The sequence below is a fragment of the Lithobates pipiens genome, unplaced genomic scaffold, assembly GCF_037356315.1.
Source record: "Lithobates pipiens isolate NorthernLeopardFrog02 unplaced genomic scaffold, aLitPip1_a1.2 Scaffold_13, whole genome shotgun sequence".
Lineage (NCBI taxonomy): Eukaryota > Metazoa > Chordata > Amphibia > Anura > Ranidae > Lithobates > Lithobates pipiens.
In genome coordinates this window covers 215606612-215621850 of record NW_027507718.1, presented here as the reverse complement: position 1 = coordinate 215621850, position 15239 = coordinate 215606612, and the positions used below count along the sequence as shown (strand labels likewise).

The 15239-nt window shown below is 42.9% G+C and overlaps 1 protein-coding gene across 3 annotated transcripts in view; it reads right to left on the bottom strand.

Annotated features, from left to right (window-relative positions):
- Positions 1–15239, bottom strand: part of PSD3 (pleckstrin and Sec7 domain containing 3) — an 857533-nt gene that overhangs the window by 501305 nt on the left and 340989 nt on the right. The window contains exon 1 of one of the 3 annotated variants that reach the window (XM_077476203.1): positions 13783–13955. The exons of the other annotated variants lie outside the window; for them this stretch is intronic. The gene's annotated coding sequence lies outside the window, so the exon portion shown is untranslated. Of the gene's footprint in view, positions 1–13782; positions 13956–15239 lie in introns of those variants that run through there. 3 annotated transcript variants of the gene reach the window in all.

Below are 15239 nucleotides of genomic sequence, written 5' to 3'. Positions count from 1 at the left end.
GGGACTGCCTGCACTGATCACCTCTGCATCCTGCACAGGAGAAGGCAGCCCTTCGCATGGATGTACATATCAGTACACCTGTGTGAATGGGGCCTAAGTGTGTAACTCAGCTGTATCCATTTTAATAGGGATGCACCAATATTCGTTTTTTTTTTTTTTTACAATGAGTACAAGTACCAATACTTTTTTTTTATTGTACTCGCAGATACCGATTATCGATACCTACCGCAACTGTTTTGTTTCAACTTCAGCTGTCGGCAATGGTACAAAGCATTGAAAAGTTACAAATGAAATAGATTTTCTTAAATTTAGCGCTTTTTCAATGTGAAATGTGTAAATATATGTTAGTATATATGTGTAAAAACATTCACTAACAAAGTAAACAAAAAAAAAAAAAAAGTTAATTGTTTATCGTTTATAAAATAGACGTGAAGAAAAAAAAAAGCAGGAAAGTCATAATTAAATGGAGGAGAATAGGGAGTTAATTAAGGCTGATTAGAGTAAATTAACCACTTGCTTACTGGGCACTTAATGCGTGAGTTCTGCCGTTTTTTGTTTTTAAAAGTCAGCAGCTACAAATACTGCAGCTGCTGACTTTTAAAATAAGGATACCTACCCGCACAGCGCGCCCGCGATGGCGGCACCCGCAGCCGATCTCTCGATCGGCTCTCGGGTGCTGCCGCCATCTTCGGTATGGGAATCAGGAAGTGAAGCCTTGCGGCTTCACTTCTCGGTTCCCTACTGCGCATGCGTGAGTCACGCTGCTCAATAAGGATGGTCCCTGCTGTCTCTGGGATCCGTGTGTTTCCCAGCAGACAGCGGGGGCCCCCGCAGGAAGTGGCGTAAGTACCCGCAGAATCTGCGGCTATCTATGCCCGGAAGTGGGTGCAGATACCTGTATTATACAGGTATCTGCACCCCCCTCCCCCCTGAAAGGTGTCAATTGTGGCACCAGAGGGGGGAGGGTTCCAATGAGCGGACGTTCCACTTTAGGGTGGAGCTCCGCTTTAAACCCCCCTCCTATCCAGACCAAATTTCAGCGCTGATGCACTTTGAATGACAATTGCGTGGTCATACAACACTGTACCCAAATGAAATTTTTATCTTTTACCCCCAAATAGAGCTTTCTTTTGATCACCTGTGTGATTTTTATTTTTTGAAAAAAAAAAATATTTTTTTTTTATTTTGTTATAAAATTTTAAAACGGGTAATTTTTGTCCATCATTGATGTACGCTGATGAGGCGGCAGTGATGGGCACTGATCTGTTACACTGATTGGCACCATTGGTGGGCATAGATAGGTGGCACTTGTGGGCACTTTCAGGTTGCAATTATGCTTTTTTTTTTCTTCTCCGCTGAGGAGAAAAAAAAATAAAATAAAAAAAAAATGATCACCAAGCTTTTGTTTTGATCATGTAATCAGCTGTCATTGGCTGACAGCTGATCATATGGTAAGGGGCCGGGACCGATCGGTGATCACCCGAGTCTCAGTGACTCGGTGATCTCAGCGTGCGCAGGGAGCGTGCACAGGGCAGGCCGTCATATGACAGCCTCCCAGGAATTCACATCTGCGCTGTGGCCATCATTCGACCATAGCACTAATGTCAAGTGGTTAAGGGTTATTAAGAGGAACATTTGTTCAGCCCTTTGATCTGCAGATGAAGAAACAGAAATAGACAAAAAGAAACAATGTTTTATTATTTTAGTGTTTCAGGGGTGAGCAATGTTGGTAATAAACATCGCTAGCTGCTGTTTTTTTTTTTTTTGACAGCTCCAATTACTGGACTTCTTTAGCACTGGAAAGACCCACTGACAGCTCAAAGATCCAGGCCTGAAAGTATCGGTTTCAGGTATTGGTGCTTTTGCACGAGTACCGATACTTGTGCAAATACTCGGTACTAGCATCGGTGCAACCCAACATTTTGAGATAAAAAAAAACCTTTAACTTATTACCAATTTATATAAAATGCATACAATAACACATGCAAAAACACACACACACACAATTAAAAAAAAAAAAAAAAATAGCTAACAACGCAATCCTTAGTTTGAAACACACAAGCCAATCGACCCTTATATAGATTTGCACATGCTATTAATTGCCTCTCTTTCAGGGGTGGACAACTGGGGGCCCCCGGGCAATCAGAGATTATGGGGCCACACAATATACAATCACACAGTATACACAGACATGTACACACAGTATACACAGACATGTTTCTATTGGCCGAGAAGGTACTGGAGAGGTGGGACAGCTATGATCTCAGAATTTTTAGACCAAAAGGATGTCGGTAAGGGACATTTCAGAGAGAGATTTTTACATACTGTCCCTGGTTTTAATAAGGCTGGCAACGCTAATGGGGCCCCCTAGTGGCCCGGGGCCCCCGGGCAGTGCCCGAGTGGCCAAATGGTCAGTCCGTCCCTGCTCTCTTTATACCCGAGCAGCAAATGCTCTTTTCATGTATGGCATTTACTGTTGAATTTATTAAGTTAAAATTTCTTCACATTTGTTAACAAGAGGCAACACTGATTACTAGTGACAGATCATGGTACACTGAATCAGATAAATTCCTAGCATGCATTTGGTTTTACTGTATAACACACGCATTTAACCCAAAAATAGAAGACAGAACATAACCAAAATGCGCTAAATTAAAGTGTAATCAAGTCCATTAAGATATTTATGTGAACAGTCAAAGCTGACAAAATATTTGTTATTCTGTTTTGCCACTCTAGTGAATTAAAAACTGCAATGCCAGCAGGGTAACACCGTTCTCTCTACCGTACACAGCTTCCGTAATAAACTGCCTGCTAGCTATAAGGGTTTGTTCACCTCTATGGGGCCCATCTATAAAGCAGCACAAAGCCTTTCAGAGAAAACAAAAGAATTTCTAATTTAGGCTCAATGCACACAGGACATTCAAAAAAAGTCTGTCTGGATGCCGGATTGCTGGCAGGAAAGCGCCGTTTTAAAAGCGTGCTTTTCAACAGTGTTTTTTAAACGCGTTTATGCGCTTTTTTGAGCGTCAGAGCTTTTGGGTGTTTTTTTTTTTTTTATTACACCCAGCTTACATTTAGCTCTGCAATGAAAGAAAAAAAAAAAAAAAACTCTGAACACTGATAAAAGCACGTTTATGCAAGTTTTTTGTGGTCAGAAGAAGAACTGCTCGAGCGCGCTTTTAGGCCGTTCAGACAAAAGCCCATAAACGTAAAAAAAAATAAAAAAATAATGTACATGGACACATAGGATAGCATACAGGCGAGTTTAAGGGCTGTTATAAAAAAAAAAAAAGCCAAAACTCCCAAAAAACTTCAGTTTATCAGCTTCGGTGTGCATGAGGCCTTAACATTCAGCATCGGTAAGGCTCCATGCACACTGGCTTAAAAACGTTGCATCTGCAGGAGTTGTGTTCTGCCTGTAGAAGCAGTTCAATGTCTATGCACATTAGGATGTTTACAGGCATGTTTTGAGCTCAACGTTTAGAGACAGAATAAAAAAAAAAACCTTCTGGATCGCATTTCTGATTAGAGCTTTCTGGCAGAATTTTTAATTTATTTATTTTTTATTTATTTTTTTTAAAACCCCTCCTAAACTCATCAAAACTTTGTACAAAAAAATGCTCTATATGAGCGTGGAGCATGGAGCATGGAGCCTAAAAGCTGAAACTTATTGTATACCTGCCAATAGATACATTTTACAAAGATATGTTTCCTTTACATTTTCTTCCTCTGTATACACCAGGGGTCTTCAAACTTTGCAAACAAAGGGTCAGTTTACTGTCCCTCAGATTTTAGGGGGGCCGGACTGTGACCAGAGAGAGTAAAACATATCATTGGTGGGAGAAATAGCTCCCCCCATCGTTGGTCTCCAGTGGGAGGATTAGCTCCCCCCATCGTTGGTCTCCAGTGGGAGGATTAGCTCCCCCCATCGTCGGTCTCCAGTGGGAGGATTAGCTCCCCCCATCGTTGGTCTCCAGTGGGAGGATTAGCTCCCCCCATCGTTGGTCTCCAGTGGGAGGATTAGCTCCCCCCATCGTTGGTCTCCAGTGGGAGGATTAGCTCCCCCCATCGTTGGTCTCCAGTGGGAGGATTAGCTCCCCCCATCGTTGGTCTCCAGTGGGAGGATTAGCTCCCCCCAACGTTGGTCTCCAGTGGGAGGATTAGCTCCCCCAACGTTGGTCTCCAGTGGGAGGATTAGCTCCCCCCCCCCATCGTTGGTCTCCAGTGGGAGGATTAGCTCCCCCCCCCATCGTTGGTCTCCAGTGGGAGGATTAGCTCCCCCCCCCCCCCAACGTTGGTCTCCAGTGGGAGGATTAGCTTCCCCCCAACGTTGGTCTCCAGTGGGAGGATTAGCTCCCCCCCATCGTTGGTCTCCAGTGGGAGGATTAGCTCCCCCCCCATCGTTGGTCTCCAGTGGGAGGATTAGCTCCCCCCCCCATCGTTGGTCTCCAGTGGGAGGATTAGCTCCCCCCCCCCATCGTTGGTCTCCAGTGGGAGGATTAGCCCCCCCCATCGTTGGTCTCCAGTGGCAGGATTAGTCCCCCCATCGTTGGTCTCCAGTGGCAGGATTAGTCCCCCCATCGTTGGTCTCCAGTGGCAGGATTAGTCCCCCCATCGTTGGTCTCCAGTGGCAGGATTAGTCCCCCCATCGTTGGTCTCCAGTGGCAGGATTAGTCCCCCCATCGTTGGTCTCCAGTGGCAGGATTAGTCCCCCCATCGTTGGTCTCCAGTGGGAGGATTAGTCCCCCCATCGTTGGTCTCCAGTGGGAGGATTAGTCCCCCCATCGTTGGTCTCCAGTGGGAGGATTAGTCCCCCCATCGTTGGTCTCCAGTGGGAGGATTAGTCCCCCCATCGTTGGTCTCCAGTGGGAGGATTAGTCCCCCCCATCGTTGGTCTCCAGTGGGAGGATTAGTCCCCCCATTGTTGGTCTCCAGTGGGAGGATTAGTCCCCCCATCGTTGGTCTCCAGTGGGAGGATTAGTCTCCCATCGTTGGTGTCCAGTGGGAGGATTAGTCCCCCATCGGCCAGATAAAGGCAAGCAAAGAGCCACATCCAGCCCGCAGGCCTCAGTTTGCGGTCCACTGGTATATACCAATGAGTTGGGCAAAGTCCACTACACTAAATTCTGCAATTAGTCAGTGGGAGTTCTACAAAAAGGCAAAATATATTCTATGTGCTAAAAGTTATTTACGCTCTCAAGCAGAAGATTGTCTTATACTATACAGTGTATGGGGGACAGACTCAATTGCTATTTATAGTGGTAAATCAAGCACAAGACAAGGACTCCCTAAGAACAGTCCAAGTAGGTTTGTCCTGCATCTTCAGGCTACATTCACACCTAAGCTTCATGTTTTCGAGCATTTATTTATTTTTTCAAAGTTTTTGAGTGTTTTTTTGGATCAGAATTGTTTTGCAGCTTTTGTCAGGCGTTTCAACTAGAAGGTGTGGAGTGCTGCTGTTTGAGCAGAAAACATGCAACAAAATGCTTAAAAAAATAAAATAAAAAAGTTAGAAAAAAAATGTCATGTTGTGCTTTTTGGACATTTCCATTGAATTTTACGGGGACCTAGTTTTGGTAAGTACTTTCACTAGGCGACCCGAGTGGAAGTTCTCCTCTCCCCCTACCCCCCCCCCCCCTCAGTCTTCTGGGACACATAACAGGTCCCAGAAAACTAAAGGGGTTATTCAAAGTGCAGTGAGGCTCACACATGAGCAGTGGGCAGCCGGCTTTGAAGCCACAAGGGCAGCCGACTGCCCATACTTAAGATATCAGCAGTAGAAACCCAAATGCTAGTGAAAATCTAGCCCGGGCGAAGATGGCTTTGGATCCATGGACAGGCAAGTGTCTGGTTATTAAAATTGAGCAGCTGCAGGATTTGTGGCTGCTGACTAGAACTGCACAATTCTGACTCAAATGAGAATCATGATTTTTTTGCTTAGAAGATAGATCACAATTCGCTCACGATTCTCGCAGCATAACATCTTTCACATTAAATAAATACAAATTGAGCTAACTTTACTGTTTCTTTTCTTTCTTTTTTTTTTTTAATTCATTGAAGTGTATTTTTTCCCAAAAAAATTGCGTTTGAAAGACCGCTGGGCAAATAAAGTGTGACATAAAATATTGCAGCAATTGAGATTTTATTCCCTAGGGTCTCTGCTAAAATATATATAATGTTTGAGGGTTCCAAGTAATTTTCTAGCAAAAATATTGATTTCAACTTAAGAAACAAGTGTCAGAAAAAGATTTAGACTTTAAGTGGTTAAACTTCCTGCATTTACACGTCATTTAAAAACTTGGCAGACTGCCTGGATTTTTTTCTTTACACACAGAAGTTTCCCTTTGATCTCCATGAAGGAAGAGTTAGGCCAGGTTCACACCATACTACACCACAGTAGTACAACTTTCATCCTACTTTGCTCTGCAACATCAGTCCTACATCCATCCGACTTTCATGAACAGGATACTACTTTGATGTGACTTTTCAGATAGCTTTGATTGGTCAAAGGACAAGTTGTACTAACACACAATGGGAGGTGCTACAGCAGGGAGCAGGAAATAAATGTCAGACGCCAAAGTCGGATGGTTAGGACAAGGATCCAACTTTGATCCTACTTCAATGATAGTCAGTTGGCTGAAGTAGGATCAAAGTCGGACCAAAGTTGTACAGGGAGCATTTTCAAAGTCGGATCGACTTATGTCGGACCAGTTAAGATGGCTCCCATAGGGAAACATTGATTTTCGCACGTCATGCAACATGAGCTTCCGATGTCGGAGTGCTGACCTTAGTTACAATGTTTCATTTTAAAAACTTGGCAGACTGCCCGGATGTTTTCTTTTGACAGCTGAGTGAGCAGATAAGTCTCTAGAGCCACTCGTTATATGAAAGAAATCGGCAAACTCTGCAATAGAGATCATCAGTGTGGTTGAATCGAGATCACGATTTTTTAAACGATTAATTGTGCAGCTCTACTGCTGACTTTAGATTTTTTTTATCACAGACCTGAGAGCAGCTTTAAGGTTAAAAACCTTCTGTATGCAGCTCCCCCCACCCTAGCTCACCCTTATGCTTACCTGAGCCCGATCTTGATCCAGAGTAGGGATGAGCTCAGGCGTGTTTGCATGGAGCACGTGCAGAGCCCGCCAGGAAGTCGACGCAGTGCTGCGCCAGTCACAGGCAGTGAGACATTGCCCCGATGTGCGGCTGCAGAGATCGGGAAATGTCTCACTGCCTGTGACTAGCACAGCACTGCGCCGACTTCCTGGCAGGCTCTGCACGTGTTCCATGCGAACACGCCTGAGCTCATCCCTAATCCAGAGCTGTGCACATGAGCAGAGGCCACTGGCTCCAGCTGCTGTCAATCACAGCCAGCGGCAAGGAACTGAGCCATGCTCTGCGTGTCTATGGACACACAGAGCTGGTTCAGGAGCGAAACCGCATGAATGCCCCCATAGGAAGTGGCTTGCTATGGCACTTGGCAGGAGGGGGAGGGAACCATGATCGCCAGGGCTTCTCTGTGCAAAACCATTGTACAGAGTAGGCAAGTAGAACATATTCGTTATTGTTTAAAAATAAAATGTTATCCTTTACAACTAATGTAAGATTCAGAAAAAAAAAAATAGTTTTTGCCATATCACACAAAACCTGGAGCCCCTCGCCATGTGTATGTGAGAAACCTAGGTGCCATATACTGTATATATTGTCAACAATCTATATTCACATCGTTGCTATGTCTGCATATTTATTGAAAAAGTTGGATATGAAAACTACATTTGATGAATAAAGGAATCCACATGTAGAGGTGTGTCTACAATAAACCAGTAAGTTAAACATGCTTCACTGGATGTGGTGGGTGTGCAGCCAAGACTATATCAGCACTTTTGGCAGAAAACTCTGTTTTTTGTTAATGCGTCTGAACCTCCTCAAATAACAATGAACAGACACAGAGGCTTGGGAGTAGAATGAGTGTATTTATTGTACGTTTTATAGAGTACAGGAAACACATACACTAAATCAGATGCCCAATAAACTGCAGTGATGTGTCAGGCAGATGAGTTTCATCTCTACGCTAAAACCCTCTTACTGAAATCTTGCAACTTCAACGCATTATTTTTTGGGGAAATTGGGTCTTTTATCTGTTAGTGGTTTGCTGCATTATTCATTTTCATAATTTTATAGCCCACCACTAAGCAGAAGCAAATGAGACAGTATAGCTGGTGACAAAATGGGAGCAACAACATTCGGGGCGAGAAATTCAAATTTGTCTTCATCAGTTTCTAAGCTGCTCCATTCCTCTGCGGTCAGATTAAAGACACGTTTCATAGAAGTTCATAGACCAGCGACAGCAAAAGTTCTAATATTTTCAGTGTTTCAGCATTTAATTTCTTTATAAAAGTGATTATGCAATTTGTAATTACAGTAATACATTACGGAAACTGTATCTGAAATCTTACTTTCAATTTGTAAGCTCTAATGAGCAGGGCTCTCTGATTCCCCCCTGTATTGAATTGTATTGTTTGCCTCAATGTTGTAAAGCGCTGCGTAAACTGTTGGCGCTCTATAAATCCTGTATAATAATAATAAAAAAAAAAAATGTAAAAAAAAACACAATAGGTTTAATCTCTTGCCGAAAGCACAATAGCCAACAGACAGCTACAGCATGGTCGCACATTTCTTGGAGGGCGTCTATTGACGCCCCCCAGAACCCTGCCCCGCCGAGTGCCCCCATGGTACTCAACAGGCACGCCCTGTGATCGCTGTGTCCTTCAGACACAGCTGATCGCAGATAGAGGTAAAGGTCCAATCACAGCAGCCCTTTACCGTGTGATCAGCTGTGTCCAATCACAGCTCATCACATGTCAAAAAATGCCGGTTTCCAGCTGTTATCGGTGACCTCCTTATGAAAATGCTAATTTATACCTACAAAATACTACTGTGTCACAAGTGATAGTCTCACAGACACACAAATTCATTACATATACTATTCTGTAAAAATATATGACATGTATGGCAGGCAGTCTGACACTTGGCACTTTGTGAGAACCAGTGACACTAATACAGTGATCACTGCTAAAAATATACATTGACACTGTACTAATGACACTGGCAGGGAAGGGGTTAAACATCTAGGATGATCAAAGGGTTACAAATGTGTGTCTAATGTGCTTATGTGTGTACTGTGAGGTGCTTTCACTAATGGATTTGCTGGTTCTTATTCAAAGCTTTGCAGGGGGAAAAACAAAACAAAAAAAGCACATCCCTGCTGACAGGGCAGAACTCTGTCCTGTCTTCCTCCTTGCCGATCAGGGGGTGCTGCCAGTCATCCATTTGACCTCCTCTGAACATGCAGGGCCCATCAGTACTGCACATGGCACAGTCCATTCTCTATAACTGTATCCTGAAAGGCTTGCAAGTAGACATCTTTATCATTAGTAACAAAAATGGAAATTGAAGGTCCACACCACTGCTCAAAAGGTCCAGATACAACTTTATTTGAAAAAAAAAAAAAAAAGTCAGATGAACAACTCAAAAAGTAGTCAACACGTTTTAGGGGGTCCAAAAATGCCCACTTCATCAGGGCTAGAAAAAAAACATAAGGATATTTCCATACCAGTACAATATAGGAAACCAAGTACCCAATGGTAAAAAAAATTAAATAGAAATTCAGGTAACATTGAATAGATAATCCATATATAAGAACCTCGGAAAAATGTGAAAATCTGACTTAAATATAACATTTCAGTTCATCAATTGGCTAAAAACAGTAGTGGCAGTAGTAATAAATAATAATAATGATACATCTTACTTAAAATATGGACCTAACTGGATTGGTGTGCTTGGGTTTATCCTCAAAATGCATGATTTTTGCAAGGCTGGGGATGATTGTGCAGGGAATGTATAATCGGATTGTACCAGTAGTGACTGGTGCTCCAAATGTTTGAGGGGAGCATAAACAAACTGAAAAAAAAAACCACATCAATTGCAGCCAGTGTGCCCCATCAAAACGCAGCCAGTGTGCCCCATCAAAACGCAGCCAGTGTGCCCCATCAAAACGCAGCCAGTGTGCCCCATCAAATAAATGCTGCCAGTGTACATCGCCCGGCACTTACCTGTCTCACAGCGGGTCAACGGCGGTGTCCTGCAAGCGCCTCAATGTCTTCTTCCATCCTCTCTATCAAACATCCCAGACATCCAATCTCAGCGCCTGACGTTTCGGCCACTCAGGTGACAGGTAACACACCTGAGCCCCTGATTGGCTGAGAGGTGGTTCAGTGTTCGCAAAGCAAATTCCTTCAATTTGCTAACACACAGCTGAGTAATCAGTGAACGCAACTGCATTGCGCCTGCTGTTCACCTTTTTGGGCGCCTACGGCTCTAATCGGGTGCTTCCAAAAACCACCCCCGACCGAAGAGGGGCTGGACCCCTGAATAGGGGGTGTCAGCGGCGACCATAGTTAGGTTCATGCAATGCATGAATCTATGTATGGTCATAGAGCGGTGCCAGGAGAGAGGGGGCAGCCTTCCTATGGATGCACTGCCACTGGATTGTACAGTATATGATCTAAACGGCCGACAAACTTCCCTTGGTGCTCAGCATCAAACAAAATTCAAAATCATAAATCCCACAGATGCACTCACAAACAACACGTAATACCTTCTAATTTAAACTTCTTCAGTTAACCTTGGAAGCTGATTGGTTTCTATGCAGAGCTGCAATAGATTTTGCACGCTCTAGTTTTAGTAAATCACCATTGCGTCCATTTATTTCATAGTCAACATCGGTGTAAACACAAAAAAAAACAGAGATGATCCAGAAACGGGTGCACCACGAATATTCCTTTGCACTCCACCATTAGTGGTGTAAATACAGAAAAGGAAGTCTATAATTATATCATGTAAATGTAGCTTACAGTACAAAAAAAAAAAAAAAAAAAAAAAAAAAAAAAAGATGTGAATCAAGGCAGATTCCGTTATTATATGGTAACACGCTAAAAATGTATTTTTGTCTTTATTGCTAGTAAGCAACTTTGTATGGATACTGCTTAAAAGGGACCACAACTGCTTTATTTAAATCACAATGTCAGTACATGGTTTGGAAAGAATCCATCATAAAATATAGTATATCTATTCCAGTGACAAAAGCAAGGAAGCTGCCGCTTGCCCGACCTGATGCTAGCTGTAGTATGTATATGTTGAAGCCTCAACCAGCGCTACTTCCCAGACCGCGCCCACTGATGCGTTTTGCCCCCCCATCAGGGCTTAGGATGGCCATACACTGTTCAAATCTTTGCCGGCTCAGAATGAACCAGCCGAGATTCAATCATCAATGGGCAGAATGAACGTACCAAGTTGATAGATTAATTTGGGTACAGCCAGCCTGGCGGATTCTCTTATGATTATCACTATAGAGCAGGAGGGATTCCCCTGTCAGCACTGTCTGTGTTGACGGGGGAATCATGCAAGTTTCGGACCGCGTATGACCTTCTTTATTCATAGTCTATGACTTGAAGCCCATACACACGATGCGAAAATCAGATGGAAAAATTCGTACGACGAGCTGTCTGACGATTTTCGGATCGTTAGTACGGTGCTTTCGACAGCCAATTTCACTTTATAGTCAAACAAAAGCTGGATGTGCAGACTATAAAATTTTTGCCGGATGTGAACTCAACATCCGATTTTCAATTCATTAGTACGCTTTTTGTACGAAAAAAATAGTAAGAGCATGATTACGCATGCTCAGAAATGAAATAATACATACGAAACTATTCAACACATGACATCACTTCTGATGTTGTATTCTGTCATACGAAAATTTTCGTATTGAGAGTCACTTCACTTTTAACATGAGACTAGCATGCCACAAAAAACGGACGTTCGGTCGTCCGAAAATCTAAGCATGTGTACGAGGCTTAAGCCCCACTGGGTGGGGGAACAATGAGCCAGGTGGTGTACTTTGCTGAAGCGGCAACGTATACATACTACAGCTAGTATCGGGTCAGATACACGTCAGCATTCTTGCTTTAATCATTTACATTATTGGATGAGTGATATCCCGTGCTGGCACCCCTACTTCTGGGTACCAGCGGCATACCTTTGTTTGGAGCGGCACCATAAGGCTACTTTCACACTGGGGCGCTCGTAGTAAAGCGGCGCTATATTTAGCCCCGCTTTACCGCCATTTTAGCTGCGCTAATCAGCTGATAGTGGGACAGTTTTAACTCCGGCTAACGGCCGAAAAAGGGTTAAAATCGCCCGTATAGCACCACTGCAGTGGTGCTTTGCAGGCGGGTTTGCAGCGCTGCCCCATTGTTTTCTATGGGAAGGGGCGCTTTAGGAGCGGAAAATACACCGGTCCTATAGCGCTCCAAAGATGCGGCTTGCAGGACTTTTTTGACCACCCTGCAAGCGCACAGCTCCAGTGTGAAAGCCCTCTGGCTTTCATAGTGGAGAGACAGCTGCGGTTGTTTCAGGGTACTTTGCAGGCGCTATTTTTAGCGCTGTAGTGCCCGCAAAGTGCCCCAGTGTGAAAGGGGCCTAAAGGTTCAAAAGTACTCCAAGGACAAGCTCTAGAATCAGCACCTTGTGTTAAGTAATATTAGGTCTCTTACACACACACACACACACACACACACGTAAAATACCACCATCTGAAAAGAAAACCACAGTGGATCGTTTTTCAGAGGGTGGTATAACCAAACTGACAATCCTTCAAGAAGCACTAATGCCATCTCCTGAACACCTGTTTTTATTTCATTTTTATATTTAAATTGCCATACAGCAGTTTTACATTTTTTGGACCTTGCGTCATCTGTGAGCCGAGCATTCAGCTTGTGGTTGTGGCTCCACTGAGGAGTTTGACGGGCATTGCCATATGTTGAACTCGGCACCTTGAGTTGAAAACCTCGCATCTGCGAAACAGAGCATCTCAGCTACAACATTTATACATCCCTGTCTGGTTGCATGGTTAGCATTCCAGGGGGCAGTAAAACCACAGCCTGTTTTTTACTACAGAGTGACCACCTAAGAGATCCCAGAATGGCATAAATAAAATAGTCACACCTGGACAGAACTGAAAATAATTTTCAATTTGATGGTGAGGTTTTATTTTATGCTTTTGTTCACGCCTGTATTTTATGTGTATGTTTAGGTGCAAAAAAAAAAAAAAAAAAAAAAAGCTGCTTGCTGCATCTTTGGTGCTCTTTCATGAAAAATGCATGTTATATAGAGTTCAATGGTAATACACCTAAAACGATGGCCCTTATGCCATTATTAGTAGTTAATATACATTTTGTATATTTACCAATATTATTGTTTGTATGTTTATATCACCAAACTAGGTGACATCACTGCCGTGACATCACTAATGTAGAGGAAAGAAAGGCTTTTCTGTTGAGGACAAGGACGCACACAAGAACAGCCAAGTATTCATTTCTTTGAAAGGTGAAGGGCTTCTTTGTGACTGTATCTTAATCAAACAGCCACCAGTCCTTTGAAAATAAACATATCAGCGGACGGATAAAAGAACGACCTGTCCTTACAACTACACGCATGCTGAATTTTTAATCCACAGTACCGTCGTGTTTATTAATCCCATTAGTAATTCAATTTTTTTTTTCTTAGAACGATTAATGCAAACTACGATTTTAAAATACGTCTTTTAAAAATCAGTAGAAAAATAAATAGCGTGAATGTCAGACAGAGGAAGTAGCTAGATATCTAGAGAATAAAAGGAGATAGCTGAAAAGAAGAAGTAAAAAGTAACAAAAAACGGGTTACCTTTGTTACAAATCTGCATTCATCCCATGTTATGGCGACTTTGTAGCCAAACTTTGTGCTGGGGTTAGGAGACACTTCATGGTGCTGCTATTGTTTGAAGGGCATAGATAGTAAGAGGCAGGATCTGCTCTGACATTTTCTCGGAATGCACCAGCAATGCTCAGGGTAAGGATCACACACACACACACACACAAAAAAAAGTTCAACAACTTCCCTTCTATCCACCCCCAAACAGTCCCACCCTCCTTCTCATTCCAGCACCCGCTGACCTCCAGCTATCTGGGTCCTGGCTGCACTGACTGCAGAGAAAAGTGAAAGGCATAGGACTGTTTGACTTCATTGTGCATCTTGGAATGGTTCAGATCCTGATACAGGCTGGTGAACACAGAGCATGCTTCACCAAATTAACTCCTTCACTTACAGCAGGAAACAAGTACCCTCTGCACACAGATATGATACTTTACAAGATTTCATTATATTACAAATTGGCGTGTTTAGATTTTTATACTAAAGAATTTTTTTATTTAAAATAAGATGCTTTTTTTTTTCCATAGCCCCTTTTCTAAAACTATAGGTTGCAGTAATGCGTTTATTGCAACCAATGTGTGACGCTGGTCAAGTTTTTTGTTGTTGGGCGATTGAGCAACGTTTTTTTTTTTTTTTTAGCAGTGTTTAGGAGCATTAGCATTTTTTGCAGTAAAAAGGAAAGAAAAAAAAAGCTCAAAAAACGCTACTAGCATTTAGGAGCATTTCTGCTGGAAAAAAACGCTCCAGGAAACAATTTTTTTTTCTGCTCCTAGATGCTGCGGCTCACAGCAGGGGTCCAATGTGTTCACTGTTTCAGGTCCGATTTCAGCTCAAATGTTTGGCTGCATTCGGACCTGAAACAAACCAAAAGATACAGAGGGCTCTGGTGCAAATTTGCAGCAGAGCCACAGCGGATATATGTGAACTAACTCCATAGAGAGCCGGTCAAAAACACCTGCTATTGCGAATTGGATGTGGAGATTCCTCATCCAATATGCAATACTGTGAACCCAGCCTAATGTAGTGTGCATGGAAACATAGGATAACACTATTTAATGCTAATAACAGCTTCTAGGAGCTTAAAAAAAATCTAGCATAAAGCTAGCAAAAAAAAAAAGCTAGTGTACATTTAAAAACATTTTTTTTTTAAATCGCACAGGTGATCAAATACCACCAAAAGAAAGGTCTATTTGGGGGGAAAAAATTATAAAAATGTCATTTTGGTACAGTGTTGTATGTCCTCGCAATTGTCATTCAAAGTGCGACAACGATGACAGCTGAAAATGTGTATGGATAGGAGGGGGGTTTAAAGGCCCGTACACACGGTCGGACTTTTTGACAACAAACATGCAAATTAGCTGTTTTGGAGCAACATCCGACTGTGTGTACGCTCCATCGGACAAACTTTTTCTGTTTTCATCGGACTTTTG